General features: G+C 27.5%; 2 protein-coding genes across 11 annotated transcripts in view; one reads left to right on the top strand and one right to left on the bottom strand.

Moving 5' to 3' along the window:
• LOC145279920 (sterol carrier protein 2-like) overlaps positions 1–2,882 on the bottom strand; it is a 137,129-nt gene extending 134,247 nt beyond the window's left edge. The window contains exon 1 of the mRNA XM_080131487.1: positions 2,856–2,882. The gene's annotated coding sequence lies outside the window, so the exon portion shown is untranslated. The remainder of the gene's footprint in view (positions 1–2,855) is intronic.
• The window catches only part of LOC145279918 (nipped-B-like protein), a 480,085-nt gene continuing 465,808 nt past the window's right edge, over positions 1,771–16,047 (top strand). For 6 of the 10 annotated variants that reach the window (XM_080131479.1, XM_080131478.1, XM_080131476.1 and 3 more), the window contains exon 1: positions 1,771–2,567. The gene's annotated coding sequence lies outside the window, so the exon portion shown is untranslated. The remainder of the gene's footprint in view (positions 2,568–16,047) is intronic. The other 4 variants (XM_080131485.1, XM_080131484.1, XM_080131481.1 and 1 more) reach the window with 3 other exon arrangements.

Raw genomic sequence — 16,047 nt, 5'->3', positions numbered from 1 at the left:
AAAAAGGAAAAACTATACACATGTACAGTTGAGGAATAGATAATAGTAAAAACGTTGAAGAAATGACAAGAAAAATACTGAAGAAAAATAATGGAACGCTGGAATAAGAGCAAATGGGAGTTCATAGGCGGTGAAAAGCATGAATCAACAAAGCCAGCCAGAGAGATACTAAGAAACTGTTAAGAGTGAAGAGAGTATTTTTCTTTATAAAGAGAACGTTAATTATTAGAAAGAGAAAGGGGAATTCAAAAATAAGAGTGGGGGGAAAAAGATAAAATAAAATTTAGGTGTATCCAGATAACGATTAAAGAAAAGACGAATACACGATGGGATGGATAGAATAAACAACATTAGAGGGAAGGTTAAAAAGAACGAATAAAGGAAGTCAAATAGATTGCATGACATTGTAAGGGAGTAGGCGACAGACAGAAAGATAGACTAAAAAGAACGTGAAAATGTATCACATTTGAATAAGAAAAATTTATCAAAGCGGCAAGAAAGAGTGACATAATAATCAACATAAAGGTGGAGAGAGAGGGCACATGAGAGATAGACGTAACTAAAGAAATAAAGTAGAGTTTATTAGAGAGTAGGAGAATAAAGAAAAGTGAGTAAACAAAATGTAGATAGAGAAGAAGGAGTAAATAGAACATTGGGTAGGAGTAAGGAAAGAGAGAGGGGTAGTGGGAAAGCGGTTGTCAGCAAACGAAGGAAGACGTTAGATAGACAAAGACTTTATAAGAGAGTAAAAAGGGCAGAAGGGAGAGGAGAAGAAAAAAGGCGTACAAATAGTACAGACCGGATTTTCTAACTAATATTCATGCTGAGAGAGCGAATAAATATAAACAGAATTTATATAGAACAAATAAGATCAAGAGAAATGAATGTACATTGGAGCAATAATCTCAATAAAATTCTGTCTAGCTATAATAAAAAGCCTTTTTGTTGTTATTTAAAGTATTGTTTATTTTGGAAAAGAATTAATGTAAAAAAAATGTAATTGAAGAGGGATTCATTCAACAACAGTGAGAAAAAAGAAAAAGACCGGAAGAAAGAATAAAGTAGAGATAAAATAAGGTTAGGACGAGGGAAGAAAATGAAAAAAAAAAAATCACTACGATTGAGGGATAAACAATAAGGTTTCCTTTGGCTGAAAACAGACAAAAATGATTAAATTGTTTATTTATTCAACTCGATGACAGAAAATACATTATGTAATTGTAAAAATTTGAAGACGAAAATAAATGATTTTTTTTTTTTTAAATAAAAAGTTTTATTTCCGAAAAAAAAGAAAAGAAAAAAAGTTAAACAGAGCAATTGCAAGTCGGTGAGTCAGGTTAAAGAAAAATATTTCTGGAAGATTTAAGAGAGAAACTGAAAGCAAAGTGACAATGATAAATAAACCTCAAAAAATTAAATAAATGCATTTTTTTTTAATGTCTAACTGATTTTGGTTATGAAAAATACATAATTTACGTCAAATGTAGAAGAATGGTTTCTTTAAAGAGGAAATAAAGCGAAGTCTTATTAATTTAAAAAAAAAGTGTAAATAGAATTAAAATAGAGATACAGAAGGAAGTAAAGGAGACAAAATTAAACGAAAAGATATAGAAAGTGTGATGTTTGTGAGGGAGTTGATAAAAAATAAAATAAAATAAATAAAGGTAAGAGTGAGAGGCAGAGAGAGAGAGTGATCTAAGGTTTTGTATAGAGAGTGAGTAGTAAATACAGAGAGAGAGGGAGATCTTTAGGTGGAGAGTCGTGCGCGGAAGGAGAAACAAGTCCAACGTTCGAACAAGGAATCTTTTTTTTATTTTGGCGCCGTTATTGTTTATGGTGTGATCAAATACCGACAATAACAACAAGGAGATAGGGCTTTAAATAATGATAAGTACAGTTACATATAAGTATTTGAAAAAGAAAGGAAAAGGCCCGAAAGAAAAATAGCAATATATATTTGAATCAAATGAGCAAAGAGTGAAAATAGATTTCTCTAAAAACTCCTTAATACTATTACTGCTATTTTCTACTACAAACCATCGACATTATTATCTTCTTTCATCATCTCGGCATCGCATGGAATTATTACCTTTAAAAGAGTGAAAGAAAGAAGAGTGGACAGAAAAGGATATCAAAATTAATATATACTGCAAATTTTTGGAAAAGAAAAGGAAAACAAATTTGAAAAAAGAAAAAGAAAAGTAGATTTTTTTTTCTTGCAATAAACTTAACATCTCAGAAATTTTTTTAAAGTAAAATAAATAAAAAAAGGGAGAAAAAGACAAAAATGGTAGTTCAAGGGGTGGATTAAAACAATCTTTTTTTTTTTTTAATTTTTATTTAAATGTTAAAAAAATAAGTAAAAATAATTTTGACTCAGATTTTTACCCCCCTCCCCTTTTTTATTTTTTTTTAAAAGCAATAAAACAAAAAAGTCAACGAGAAAACATACAGAAATATAAATCCAGTCATAAATCTTTTTTAATGGGAATTTAAAAAAAAATTCATTTATGTTTATCTTTACGAGGGAAAATCTTCAATTATTGGATGTTTCTTCTGATATACAGGTAAGATATTTTGTTTTTAAATAAATGAATAAAGTGAGTGATCAGTTTTCTTGTTGAAAAATTAGTAAAACTGATCCCGGATTTTGTGTTCACTTGATTTTAAAAACCTGACATACACAAACATGTTTGTTGCTTATTATTTGTTGATATGTTATATCACCGATTAAAATTTTTTTTTTTAAATATACGTATTTTTTCAGATACAAATTAATAATAAAAAAAGGTCTATTGTTTAAATACGATAAACAGAAAAAAAAAAATACAAAAATAATTAACGAAAATTGTTACCTTTTATCTTGAAAAACCACCATCATCCATTGCTGTCTCCGTCTCTCAGGCTATTGAACAACCATAAAGACATTTAATTTTATTAATCTTTCTTTGTTTCTATAAACTTTTTTGATGACATCAGCTAAAGTTTTTGTTTTTATCCAGATCTATAAAGTAAAATCACCTCCATATAATTTAGCTAAATCCATGTTTATGTACTCTTCTTATAAAGCTGCAAATGTTTTAAAAAGGTTATAGCATAGGATGCATAGTGGCCATAAAGTCTGTGATCAAATTTCTACTTAAACATGTTTATAAAGTGGTTACTGATTTTATGGCCATATTGCATTATGGCTGGCTGGTCAGTGTTTGATTTCCTAGTAGTTTTTACCTTGTCTGACAAGGTTGTTGTGTTTCGGTCACCCAAACGTTAAATTATTTGGAGAAAAAAAATAAAATCCCGACTTTTAACTATTTAAAAATCGATAATATTTATATGAAAAACTTGGGACGATTTCTTTTTTTTTTATTTTTGTTTACGTTTTTTTTTTTTTTTTTTTTGCATAGTCATTTCTGATTCAATTTAAAAAAAAAATGAAAAATATAGGTTTAATTTGTCACTCATTTTATATTATATTACTTCAATAATTAAATCTTTAAAACAAAAAATAGGAGAAAATATTTAATCTAATTTTTGGGCGGGGAAAACTGTTGAAGATAATTCATCGTTGGATCAAAATCTTATTCTTCCATTCGAGAGAGGAAAAAAAAAAGATCAACGTTGTCGGTAGTAGCCATATTGTATGGAGAGAAAATTTAGTCGATGAAAAAAAAAGGCCATTTTAGACACTTTTCTTTGCGTTTTAACCATTTCAGACGCCCATAGATCTCAAATATATACATTTTTACAGCCAATGGAAAACACATACTCGAAAGGAAAATGTAATTTTTCTGATCTTAATCTCGCTAAGATGTAAACAAAATTTGCTGTCTGTTCATAAGTAAACTGGTTTGTGTACGTTTTCAGCGTCCCAAATTCTCTTGAAAAAAAAAAAAAGCATTTTTATACGCTTATTTTATTTGTTAAATTAAAATCATATTGCTATTTAAGAAATAAAAATACGGAAAATATTAATTCTTTTTTGTTTTGTTTTGCTAACTTTAATTGGTGAGAGAAGGAGGACTCTCTCTTAACACAGGAAATGACGAAAGAATGAAATTTCAAACTTGACTAAAAAATATTACAGTTGTCTAAAAAAAAAAAGCAAACGATATTAAATTTATTGTTTAAAATGTTTATTTTGTTACGGCATCTTAAATTTCAATGTAATTTTCAAACTACAAACCAATTGACCGTCTTTTTGAAAAGAGAATTTGGGACACTGAAAATGTACGTCACTTACTTAAAAACGATAATGAAATTAAAATCTTTAAATTTCTTAAAATATTTTTTACTATTAAAAAAAATAATTTTATTGAAATTATGTAAAGAATTAGCTTCACTAAACACTGGTTTTCATGATCGTCTGTCTGGTTCGTTGTGCAATTTTTAGTTCATAAAAAGCTGACCAGCCATAATGCCTTGTGAACATGAAGTCAGTGTACAAATTATAATCTAACCCATATATAAAATGATCACCGACTTTATGTCCATAGTTTATTTGTTGGTTTATCTTGTCCTTTCATGGGTTTTTTTCATTTCTTTATGGATAAAACAAGATTGAAATCTTACAAATTTAAAACTATGAACTTAACGTGATATTTTTCATCGAATTATTTTAAGTTATTAAGAAAAATTCTATCTAATATGTTGTGTAATGTATGTCTATTGCATAGTTTTCTTTGATATATTTGAATTTCTTAAATAAAATCTTAATTTTTAATAGAATTATTTATTCAGTTGTTTTTTTTAAAAGAATTTGGGGTGCTATTGAATGCACTTGCTGATCCGCGCTATTTTTTAAAATCGTATTTCCAAGTTTAAAGTTGCATATGTTTATTCAATTGTAAGGTTAAAGTACAGAATAGGTACAAAACACCCTCTCCTCCCCATGTTAAGAATGGCTTTTTAATTAATAACGTTATTATTTCAACAATGATCAATAAGTGCACGAGTACCGAATTTTGAAATTTAACAAAGTCCAAAATATATTTTAAAAAAACTTGTAAATTAATTTTTCATTCTGCAATGATTTGATTTTTTCAAAATTATGAATCGCATTAAAAAATATAGATGTTTGAATATTCTCCATACATTGAAGTAAAAAAAAAAAAAGGCGGACCTAAACGAGAATTTCTCTCCCCATGTTAAGCACGGCTTTCGGTTCTTTTGCAAAATTTTCAATATATTATTATTGATAGAACACTAATATATAGGAGGGGGGGGTGATTCTCGTTCAGGTCCACAAAAAAAAAACATAAATAAAATAATAAATAAAAGTTATTAAAAGAATGATAGACGAGATTTAAACGAATTTTAATGAACTTTTTCTTAAATGTCGCACATATTGTTTACTTTGAATAAATAATTTAAAAAAGCGCAATTAAATAAATTGTAACCTTCTATAGATGTGAAAAAAAAAAAAAACAATTTTGAAGTTAGAGTAGTTTTTTTTTTGTTTTTTAGTCAGTAATTTGATTCATTGAGCATATTTATTTGCCTTCCTACGAGAGTAAAGTTAGACACGAATTCAGTTTTTAATATGGGAAAAATCCAGCTCCCTTACAAGGGTCACTCAGATTATAACAAAAATCTAAATTACCTCAGTTTAGAAGGATTTCTGCTTCATTAACCGAGAACAGAAAAGATGGTGTAATTATACTTCGCTTTTAGAGCTTAATCAAGCGAGTGGAAATATCAAATATAATAATCCAACGTTTCCCGGGCTAATATATATTGCTGGATGGAGGGAAGGCTCAGAGGAAAACAATTCGGTACTCATGCAGAGAGTGATCCGTGCTGAAATAATATCGTTATTATTTAAAAAGACATTCTTAACATGGGGACGGGAGGGTGTTTTGTACCTATTCTGTACTTTAACTTTACAATTGAATAAAAACTTTAATTAAACGTGGAAATACGATTTAAAAAATAGCGCGGATCACTCTCTGCATTAGCACCAACAATTCAAAATAGTCATATTTACATTGTTTCTAATTTTTCTTTTTTCCAAATTGATTTTAATTTTGCCTTATTTTATTTGGTGCAATTGTCTGTTCAACAGCGAGGATACTAAAAAGAGCTCTCGGTTGATTTCAATAAAAAGCAGGGCAATGTTGGCAGCGTTACAATCTTTAAAGGAAAAAAAATTAACAATAACAAAAACAAACAAAACATTGCGTAATATCCATTTTCCATCTATGGTTTATAAAAAGTAGGATAGAAGACATATTCTCAAACCTTGGTCACTCATCTAAGAGAATGAAACCTTTCGAAAGAACACGATTCTTGCTTATTCTAACTTTCCAGTTATCTTCACTCTGGAACAATGTCAGTTCAGGAGAGATGCGGTTGGTGATTACACAACCTTTACTTATAGATACCTCACGCAGACACGCTTACACACGGAGATGACGCCTGGATGTAATGCTGTAGAAAATAACTCAAAAGCTGCTGAATGCTTTCGACATCTCTTGGAGATGACTAATATTTTTATTTCTCCGGCATTTTCTTCGAGAAATGGTAAAAGGGCAGAACATTTTTGAATTATAAAACTAAGCTTTCTGAAAAATCAATTCAGTTTCTATCGTTTCAATGGTCGATAATTTGTTTAATGACTTACACGTGTATGCTTCTAATTTTTTACACTTGATACAAAACGAAAACATGAATTGGACTTTTTTTTTTTTCTTTTTAGGATTAATTGGTACTTATAAATATTCACCCAGAGGATTTCAGTTAAAATCAGTTTTAGAAATGTCCGAAATCGTTTACGATTTCAATGGAACCTTTTTTTTTTTTTTTTTTTTTTTTTTTTTTTAAGGAACTGAAAAAGTGATCCGAACTTTAGGCATGCTTAGCGTCGTCTGCCTTTTTAAATTTTTTTTTTTTTTCGCATAGTTCAAATCGTAAATTGATTTTACCATTTCCGGGTTTGGAACGGGATTCTCCGTAAATATTCGGAACTGACTATGTCTCGATTCATTTTTAACAAATCTTAAATCTCTTATATTTTTATCATATAAAATGTTGGTGCTAATGGCTTTTTAAATAACGTTATTATTTCAGCACGGATCACTCTTTGCATGAGTGCCAAAATGTTATTAATTTTGAAAAGTTATTCGTTTGTAAAATATTTTCGTTTAAATTTTCTAAATATTTTAGTTACTTGAAATTTAAAATTTTATTTTATAAAATCTACCCATGCGTGGGCTTTATTTTAAATGTGAATACATCATTAAAATGCGTTTTTTTTCTTCAATTCAATATTACTCATGGAAAAAATAATTTGATTGCATTGTTTTTTTTTTGTTTTTTTTTTGTCGGCTTTATGCGACAAAGTTGTATATACAATATAAATCTTTTCTTAATTTGTACATTAAAATAATTTTAACATTATAATACAATATATGAAATCTGATTAAAGATGAAAATTTTAAATTATAATTCTTAATTTAGTACTTACTTGTGTAGAATAAACATCGTGCTGCTGAAATATATGTTATTATATAGCAACCCATTCTTAACAAGCGGGAGAGGAGGCGCCGAGGCGGTTTGTAACTATTCTGTACTTTCATCTAACAGTTTAACAACAAATACCGTAAAAATTGAATTTGACTTCAAAATCCTAATATATATATATATATATATATATATATATATATATATATATATATATATATAAATAAATAAAATAATACTATCCTTATTGTACGTGAGTACTCTTAATTTCAATAAAACAAAAATTGTTTTATTGAAGTGACATAACTAAGACTAAAAACATGCGCTTTAATTTCTTCTAAAATAATAATAAAATTGTATTTCTCGTATCAACGTAACATTTATTTTTTTTACTATTAACTTAATATGCATTGAAATCAAAATACAATAAGGCAAAATAAAACATAAAAATAATATGAATACGAAATCGTTTTAATAATCTTAATAGTTTAAAGGAAAGAATGAATTACTTCGTGGCTCTGGGAATTAGGAAGCGTTTAGACTGTCAAATAGAGTAATAATCACCATTTCGGTCGATATTTGCAATATTTTGGACGAAACTAAAAAATCATCAAAGCTAGAGTGAAGTTAGGGATAATCGGAAAGTTGGAGTGAAGTTAGGGATCTTCAGGACAAGATTCGAACACAAGAAGACTCCCTTTATTCGCTCAAAGGAATGCTAACAAGATGTCCAGAGACACCAAAAAAAAAAAAATAAATAAATAATATATATATATAAATTTTTTTTTTTTTTTTTTTACAATAGCTAATAAAACAAAAAAAAGGATTGAAAAAATATACAACAAATAAATGCTCTTCTAACTACCTGGATAATTGTTTCGTGTTTTAATTTATTTTAAAGCATTTATTTACTTTGAAACAATAGTGTCAAGTCTGAGCCCACCCCCACCCAATGTCGGTTTCATTACAACCATTTGGACCCCGGATAATCATACAAAAATCGGAAATTAAACAAGATACTGATAGAAACCAATCTAATAAATGTTATGATATTCCAAAATAAAATCTGCAGTAATGTCTTTTTTTTCTATTTCATTTTGTTTTCAATACCCCCAAATTTTTAGACTTGAAATAAATTTTTTTTGTGTTTTTTTATTAAAAAAAAAAAAATTTCCAAAGAAAAAAACAAACGGAGATCAAACAAATTTTCTTTTCCGTATTGACTTTAAATATATTTGTTTATTTACTTTCATGAATGTTATTGTTTACACATAGATACATTTAAATTATTTTATTTTTTATTTTCAAATAAATGTTTATTTTCGCACAATTTAAAAAAATATTGTCTTTTAAATAATTTGATTTACATTTTCTTTTTCAAGCTCAAAAAATTTCCACAGCTAACTCCAGGAATTTCTTTCGCGCCACCGATTAAATTTTTTTTTTTTTTTTTTTTTTTTCTTTTCGGCAATATCAGTTACTGGATTCGTATTATGTAGTTTAAATTTTAAAATATTTTTTGAAACTGAAGTTATTCATTAATTTCTGTGAAAATGTCTATATCTAAAATATCAAAGTAAACATTTATATTTGAAAAAGAAAAAAAATACATTCATAAAAGTAAATAAACATTTTTTAAAAAGTTTACGGATATTCTTCTATTTAAAGAATATGGTACTCATGCAGGGAGTGATCTGTGCTGAAATAATAACGTTATTATTTTAAAAGCCATTCTTAACATGGGGGGGTGTTTTGTACCTACTTTAACCTAACAATTGAATAAATAAAAAAAACACTTTAATTAAACGTGGAAATACGATTTAAAAAAATAGCGCAGATCACTCTCTGCGTTAGCACCAAGAAAATGTGAGACTATAAACATTTATATGAAAACTTTTTTCATCAGGGGATCAAAATTACGCTATCACCGTCTTGTTCTGCTTTAAGTTAATGATTAGAATCAGTTAATATGCCGGATTGCCAAAAATTCATCCTGCACATCCAGTCTTTAATTTGCTAACCTTTGTGTGTGTGTGTATGTTTTTTTTTTATCACGTACCATCAGTAAAACGCCACCTTCAAATAAAATAAATAAATAAATAGTGATAGAAACGCCACCTTCTTCTCTTTGTTGCATGAAGAAATATTTTTATGATATTCGCTAAAGGTCGAATACAAAGAAGCGTAGAAAGGCGCTTTATCATTATTATTATTATTTTTAAAGATCTCTTGAAGTACATTTTAAAATATTACTTTTCTCTTTAAGATCGTTTCTTCCCGGTAACCTTGCCGAATTCGAAACATAAATACTGTTGAATGTTGTGAACTCTTTCTCTCTCGAACTGTATATCTAAATTTTCAAGGGGACATAAATCAATCTTTATAGACATTTCATTAGTTAGATAATTCTTTTCTTCTCGAAACCCAGCCAGTTGCTTTGTTAACTAACCTAATAATAGATCTGTATTTATTGAACTGTAATCGATAGTTCTATTCGCACTTATCAATAGCGGTGTCGGTTCGGTTACCGTTCAGTCTTTTAAAAAAAAAGCTGTCGTAATCAGTATTTGCTAAGTTTTAAAAGGGTTATAAATAAATAAAATGATTCAATGAAGTGTTTTTTTTTTTTTTTTTAATTTAAGCCCCCCCCCCCCCAAAAAAAAAAATCCGCAAAGAAGCTAGAATAAAATAAAAGCAAAACAACTATTAATCCTCACGGGCCCAGAAATTGTGACGTCATCAAATATGCAGTGGCTGTTGGCTGTATATAAAAATGGGATCAGTTTATTCATTTCCCAATTTTGACTGTCAATAATTATTGGACTCTTGTCAATTTGCTAAAAACTGAAATGGAAATGACATTTTAATGCTATATTGAATAGTTACCAAAAACCTGCTTGACAAAAAGCAAAATGAAATTTTTGAACTTGAATACAATTATAATAAAATCTACACTGCTCTCGAATAAACCTTGAAGTTTTTAACCTTATTATGATTGCCATTGAAAAATTATCTTAATCAAATTATAGTTTTATAACAGTGGTTCAGGTTCACGTAACTTAATCAATAAACTATTTATTTAACCAAATTGGATTCTTTACTTATGCAGAATACGGACTGTATTATTTTTAGATAGGATTTTCAAATTCAATTTTTACAGTATCTTTTGTTTATTAAATTGTTAGGTGAAAGTACATAATGGTTACAAAACGCTCTTTTCTTCGCATGTTAAGAATAGGTTTCTAAATGTTTCAACACGGTCCTTATTTTGTATATACTCCAAATTGTTATAAAATGATAGCTAATTTGTTATCATAGCTAATAATTAACTATGATAATAACAATTAGCTATTACTCTAACCAAATTAGCTAAGCTGTGTTGTTTCAATGGCATCATCCACTGTAAAGCTAAAAAACTACAATATAATCAATCCTTATTAATAAACCAAGCGCAAGTTATATCACGCAATATTCAGGTTATTATAATTGCTTACTTCATGGTTTCATTCGTACGAGTTGAAAGAGATGCGATGACACTGAAAAGAGAAAAAAAATGGAGGTTTCTATAATAGTTTTTCACTGTTGACACAGCCAAAGGCTGTTTAGTGCTTTTTCTCATTGCTGTCTTCTTCGACCGCTTTTTTCCCTCTCTAGACGACGAAATAAAACCCCTCGATGAGCTGTGCCCTCCCCATCACCTCTCTCTACCTTTACAAGCGATGTATATTTTTTCTTTTTTCTTTTGCAAAAGGAAAGAAGTATAAATAAAAGCAGTTTTGCTGATATTTTTAGACAACTGAAATCACTTCCTCCTAATGAGTTTTTTTCTTTCAGTTTTTCAGTGCAAGCTAAAATAATCTATTTTCTTTTGTTTTTAAATTTGTTTTGTAATAAATGGGTCTGTTGGAATGTTCTCTATTTAACATTTCCAGGTATGTTTTATAATCCACAAAGATTCTAATAAGTGGTAAAAAAAAAACATCTGAGAAATAAATGACAGGAAAGTTACTCTTCTACCTAGCTGAATAAGTATTTAGTGGTTTTAATCACTTTTAAACGTTTATTTGCTTCGAAAAATAGTATTGAGCGTTACGTGAGAACAATAAAAAAATGACCACGGATTAACACCTAAATATTTAAAGTTTTGAAAATTACGTAAAAATAGAAATACAACAAAATAATATCAGAAGCCCATCCAATATATGTTATCGTGACAATTATTAGACTGGTTTCTAACAGTATTTTGTTTTATTTTTAAGTCATCTCCAAACCTTTACATATTTAGGTGTCATTTCGCGACTATTTTTCTTGTTCTCACGTAGCGCTCGCTCGACACTGTTTTTCGAAACAGATAAACGTTTTAAAGTAATTAAAACCACTAAAAACTTCTTCAGTTAGGTAGAAGAGTAACTTATTTTGCTATATTGTTAATCTATGAGGATTGTAAAACATACCTTCATTTTTCTTATCTATTTTTGCGGAAACAGGGATCTAACAATTGGATTATTATAGATTACACCTGTGTCTATACATTCTTATATTTAGAGTGTGTATTTGTGAAATCTCCGTGTTTTTCTGTCTGGCACTCTGGCAAACAAGTGTATTCATTTTATTGAAGACTTCATTTACTAGAAAACCTGAAAAACGAGAGACCGTTGCAGTTTTGAATAAATATTATTGATGAGACCATGTTTATTGGTTCGACTTATTCAATGATAAACAGCTTATTGTTGCATTCGATACATTTTTTGAATTTAAGTTATCACCCCAACCCCTAAAAAATTAATAAGGGAGAAAAAGAACGAAAATTCCGAACTTTTATTTTTAGGCGGCTAACTTTTTTCTTTCTTTTTCTAAAAGGTCTTTTTATTTCATATAAAAACTAGTTTTCTTTTCGCTTGAAGGACTTCTATAAAATTTATAAAACTAGCGAACATTGTTTATTTTTAGAAAGAAACTTACCTAATATATATATATATATATATATATATATATATATATATATACAGTTAACTTTACTATTGGCGACATAAATTAATTTAAAAGAAATACAGTTGACAAATTAGTCCAAGATTATTTTTAATTTACCTACTCGTTTCTGACGTATTTTGCGTTAAAAATGTAACATTAAATATAAGTTATAATAAATGTTAAGTTCCGTAATTATTAGTTGTGAATAAAGTAATAAGGGGTCCGTTAACAAATAGATGTTTAACCTCTTATTAGCTTATTAATAATTGCGTAATTAGTTAATCAATAACGATGGAATTAAAAATGCTAAATTTATTAAATATTACTTTTTTTACGAAACAGATGAGGAGATAAACCAAAGAAAATTGTCTTTAACTAATTTCTTATATTTCCTTTAAACTAACTTATCTCGCTAATAGTAACGTCGCCCCCACCTACCTCCATGCATATATAGGTTTTACTAAGTAAAGCTAATATATATATATATATATATATATATATATATATATATATATATATATGTGTGTGTGTGTGTGTTTGTTTCTAAGTAATTCATTATGATTTTATTTAAGAAAAGCTGATTTGAAAAGGAGTTTCTTTTCAGGCAGTGACTAAAGAATGAGAGATGAAATTGCATATGGTTGCCGTAGTACAAAACATTCTTGCATAGAGAGAGAGAGAGAGAGAGAGAGAGAGAGAGATTATCTCCGCTTTTTCTTGAGCGATATGGAAGATTTTCTTTCAAAACATGATTCATTTCCTAAATTACTTTATTTTTGAAATTGATTAATTTTATTGAAACTGATTTTTTGTAAACATTCGTCGTTTATGACACATTTGAAGTGATTTCATTTTCTGAACGTAAATGAAAAAAAAAAAAACAACAAAAAAACGAACAAACTCGAGTTCCCAAATAAAAACATCAAAAATGCTATATTATAAAAATAATATTTAAAGTAAATCTACTAAAATTAAACCATTATTCATTATGAGGTGGTAAACAAAACGGTTTAACTTTTTTATGTTGCGTATTTTAATTGATATTTGAAAAATATCTTTACTCTTTTTTTAATATAAATGTAGACTATTCTCTTTTACTTACAAAAATAAAGGACATTTTTTTTTCGATTTAGAGTATTTAAATAAAATAAAAAAAACACGTGTAAAACATTTAAACCCCGAATAAATTATAAAATACAGTAAATAATTGGGATATACAAAGCGATCCATTTTTTGTTAGCAAGAGTTGCAGTAGTAACAGCAGTATTCGTCCTTTCAAAATTCCTTTCCACTAACAAACAAATAAATCACAAAAATAATGACCCAATTCGTTGTCTTTAGATATTAAAACTTAGGCGCTCTTAAAATCGATATTTCTTTTTTTTTTTTTTTTTAATTTCTTTTTCTAATAACTAATTTAATAATCTTTTTTTTTCTCTTAACAATAAAGAAAAAGCTAAAAACAACCTACATGACTCAACCAACAACAGTCGGCACAAGTAATGATGTAATTCGGTTGTATGTGGATTATTTCGATATTGTAACATGGTATTTTTACCATTATTATATTTCATTATTTTTTTATTATGTGTTATGTAATTTAATACAATTAATTTTTTTTTTTTTTTAAATATTTGTGTGCGGTTTTATTTTCAGAAAATCTGTGGGAATCTGTTTTTTTTTCTTCGATTCTAATTTCTGTTTTGCTAGGCAATGTTTGCTGGTTTTATTTCATAAGCATTCGAATAAATTAAAATGATGTATTCATACGAGATGTAAAATAAAGGCGAGAAGTAGTTTTTAATAAAAAGAAAATAAATATTGGGGAGTTTCTCTTTAAGCGGAGTAAAATAATAATAATGATGATATTATAACAACAATAAATAATCAACTAAAAATAATATTGTTGTTCAATTCGAATTGAGTATTTTGTTTGTGCATCTTTAATTTGTCTATTTTTATCGTCTTTTTAACAAAAACTTTTTTAATTAAAAGAAAAAAGTCTTTTGGGGGCATTCTGTTGTTAGTTAATAAACCACTGCCAAGTAGTTTCCAATAATCACAGAGTGCAAATGCTTGTATTCGTCATATAGTTGCTTCGTTTTTTGTTATTGTTCGATTGATTCTTTTATTGTTGTTTTCGTTAAAGATTGTAAAATTTGACGATTAAAAAAATGTAACATTTTCTATTTGCCTTCTGAATTTATTTATTTTATTTTTTAAAACATTTCGCTTATTTGGGATTTGAGCCAATGGAAATTGCAATATTGTTATGTTTTCTTTCTTTTTGCTATATTTGTAAAAATATGAACATTCCTCCATCGGTTTTAAAATCTATCAAAATTTCTTCCTTTGTGTTTTCATCTGAACCAATCAACATATGCTCTTAAGAACTTTGCTCCAAGAGTATTTAAAAAAAAAAAAAAAAAAAAATAGAGAAGCGAATTTTGAACCCATTGTGATAAAAATAACACTTTTTTTTCTTTTTTTTTTTCATTACAAAAAAAAAGTTAGTTAATTTCTTAATATTTTAATAACAATTAGAATATATATATATATATATATATATATATATATATATATATATAAATGAATATTCTACCTTTTTGTTTTCTATATTTAAAGATTTTAATATTTACATATTTTTGACTTCTCAAAAAATATCTAGAATTTTTGGTAAATTTAAACTTTTGATGGCTTTTTTCATATGTAATATATTGGAGTATATATTTTTATAATAGCAATTAACGAATCGAACAACATTGAAAAAAAAAAAGAATTTTATTCAATCTTAAAACCAAATATTTTATGTATTCTTTGTTTTTGGGCACACGTGTAAAATTAATTTGAAAAAGAAAACATTGTAAATAGTTTGACATACTTAATTGTCTTTCCAACAAAGAAAATAAAATATATTCTATTAATTTTTTTTTATCACTCGGTGATATATATTTCTGATTTGTAGGGCTTTTAGATTTCTTTTTGTAAGAAATCTCGTATTTGTTGGTTTTTAAATATGAAATGCAAATTCTGCTTTAGTAATGGATTAATTTTATTTTGAGAATAATCCATTAGTATAAAAAAAAACGATTATTGTTTAGAGGTAGTACATGATTTTTTATATAATATAAAATATATTCCAAAATATTATGTTATATTTAATTTTGATTAAAAAAAAATCTAAACGCACTGTTAGTATTAGTATTTCTGGCAAGAAACTCTCTCTCATATATATATATATATATATATATATATATATATATATACTAACGGAGGAGGGGCGCCCGCCCTGCTTTGTCCGGTCGTAAAATACGGTTAAATATGATATTTTAATTTGACCAGATTTCGTATATATTATTATAGAGTCGTGATTTCAAAAGTAAGAAAAAAAAATATTTGGGTCTCATCAGCTAAAATTGAAACCGAAAGCAAGACTGTAGCATTCAAAGCTGGTGACGTTACCACTATACCAACGTGACACGCATGTGAACTGATGAAAAATAAACTTAGATGAATGTACAAAATGTATAACAATTTTTTTCAATTTTGACCCCTTAAAAACTATTTTAGGCGGCTAAAGACCCATAGGAGCACGGTCCATAAAAATCCAATCATTTG

Source organism: Euprymna scolopes, chromosome 7 (genome assembly GCF_053919585.1).
Source record: "Euprymna scolopes isolate OS-2025 chromosome 7, ASM5391958v1, whole genome shotgun sequence".
Classification (NCBI taxonomy): Eukaryota; Metazoa; Mollusca; class Cephalopoda; order Sepiida; family Sepiolidae; genus Euprymna; species Euprymna scolopes.
The sequence above is the reverse complement of the archived record's forward strand: the minus strand, read 5'-3'. Positions and strand labels throughout refer to the sequence as shown.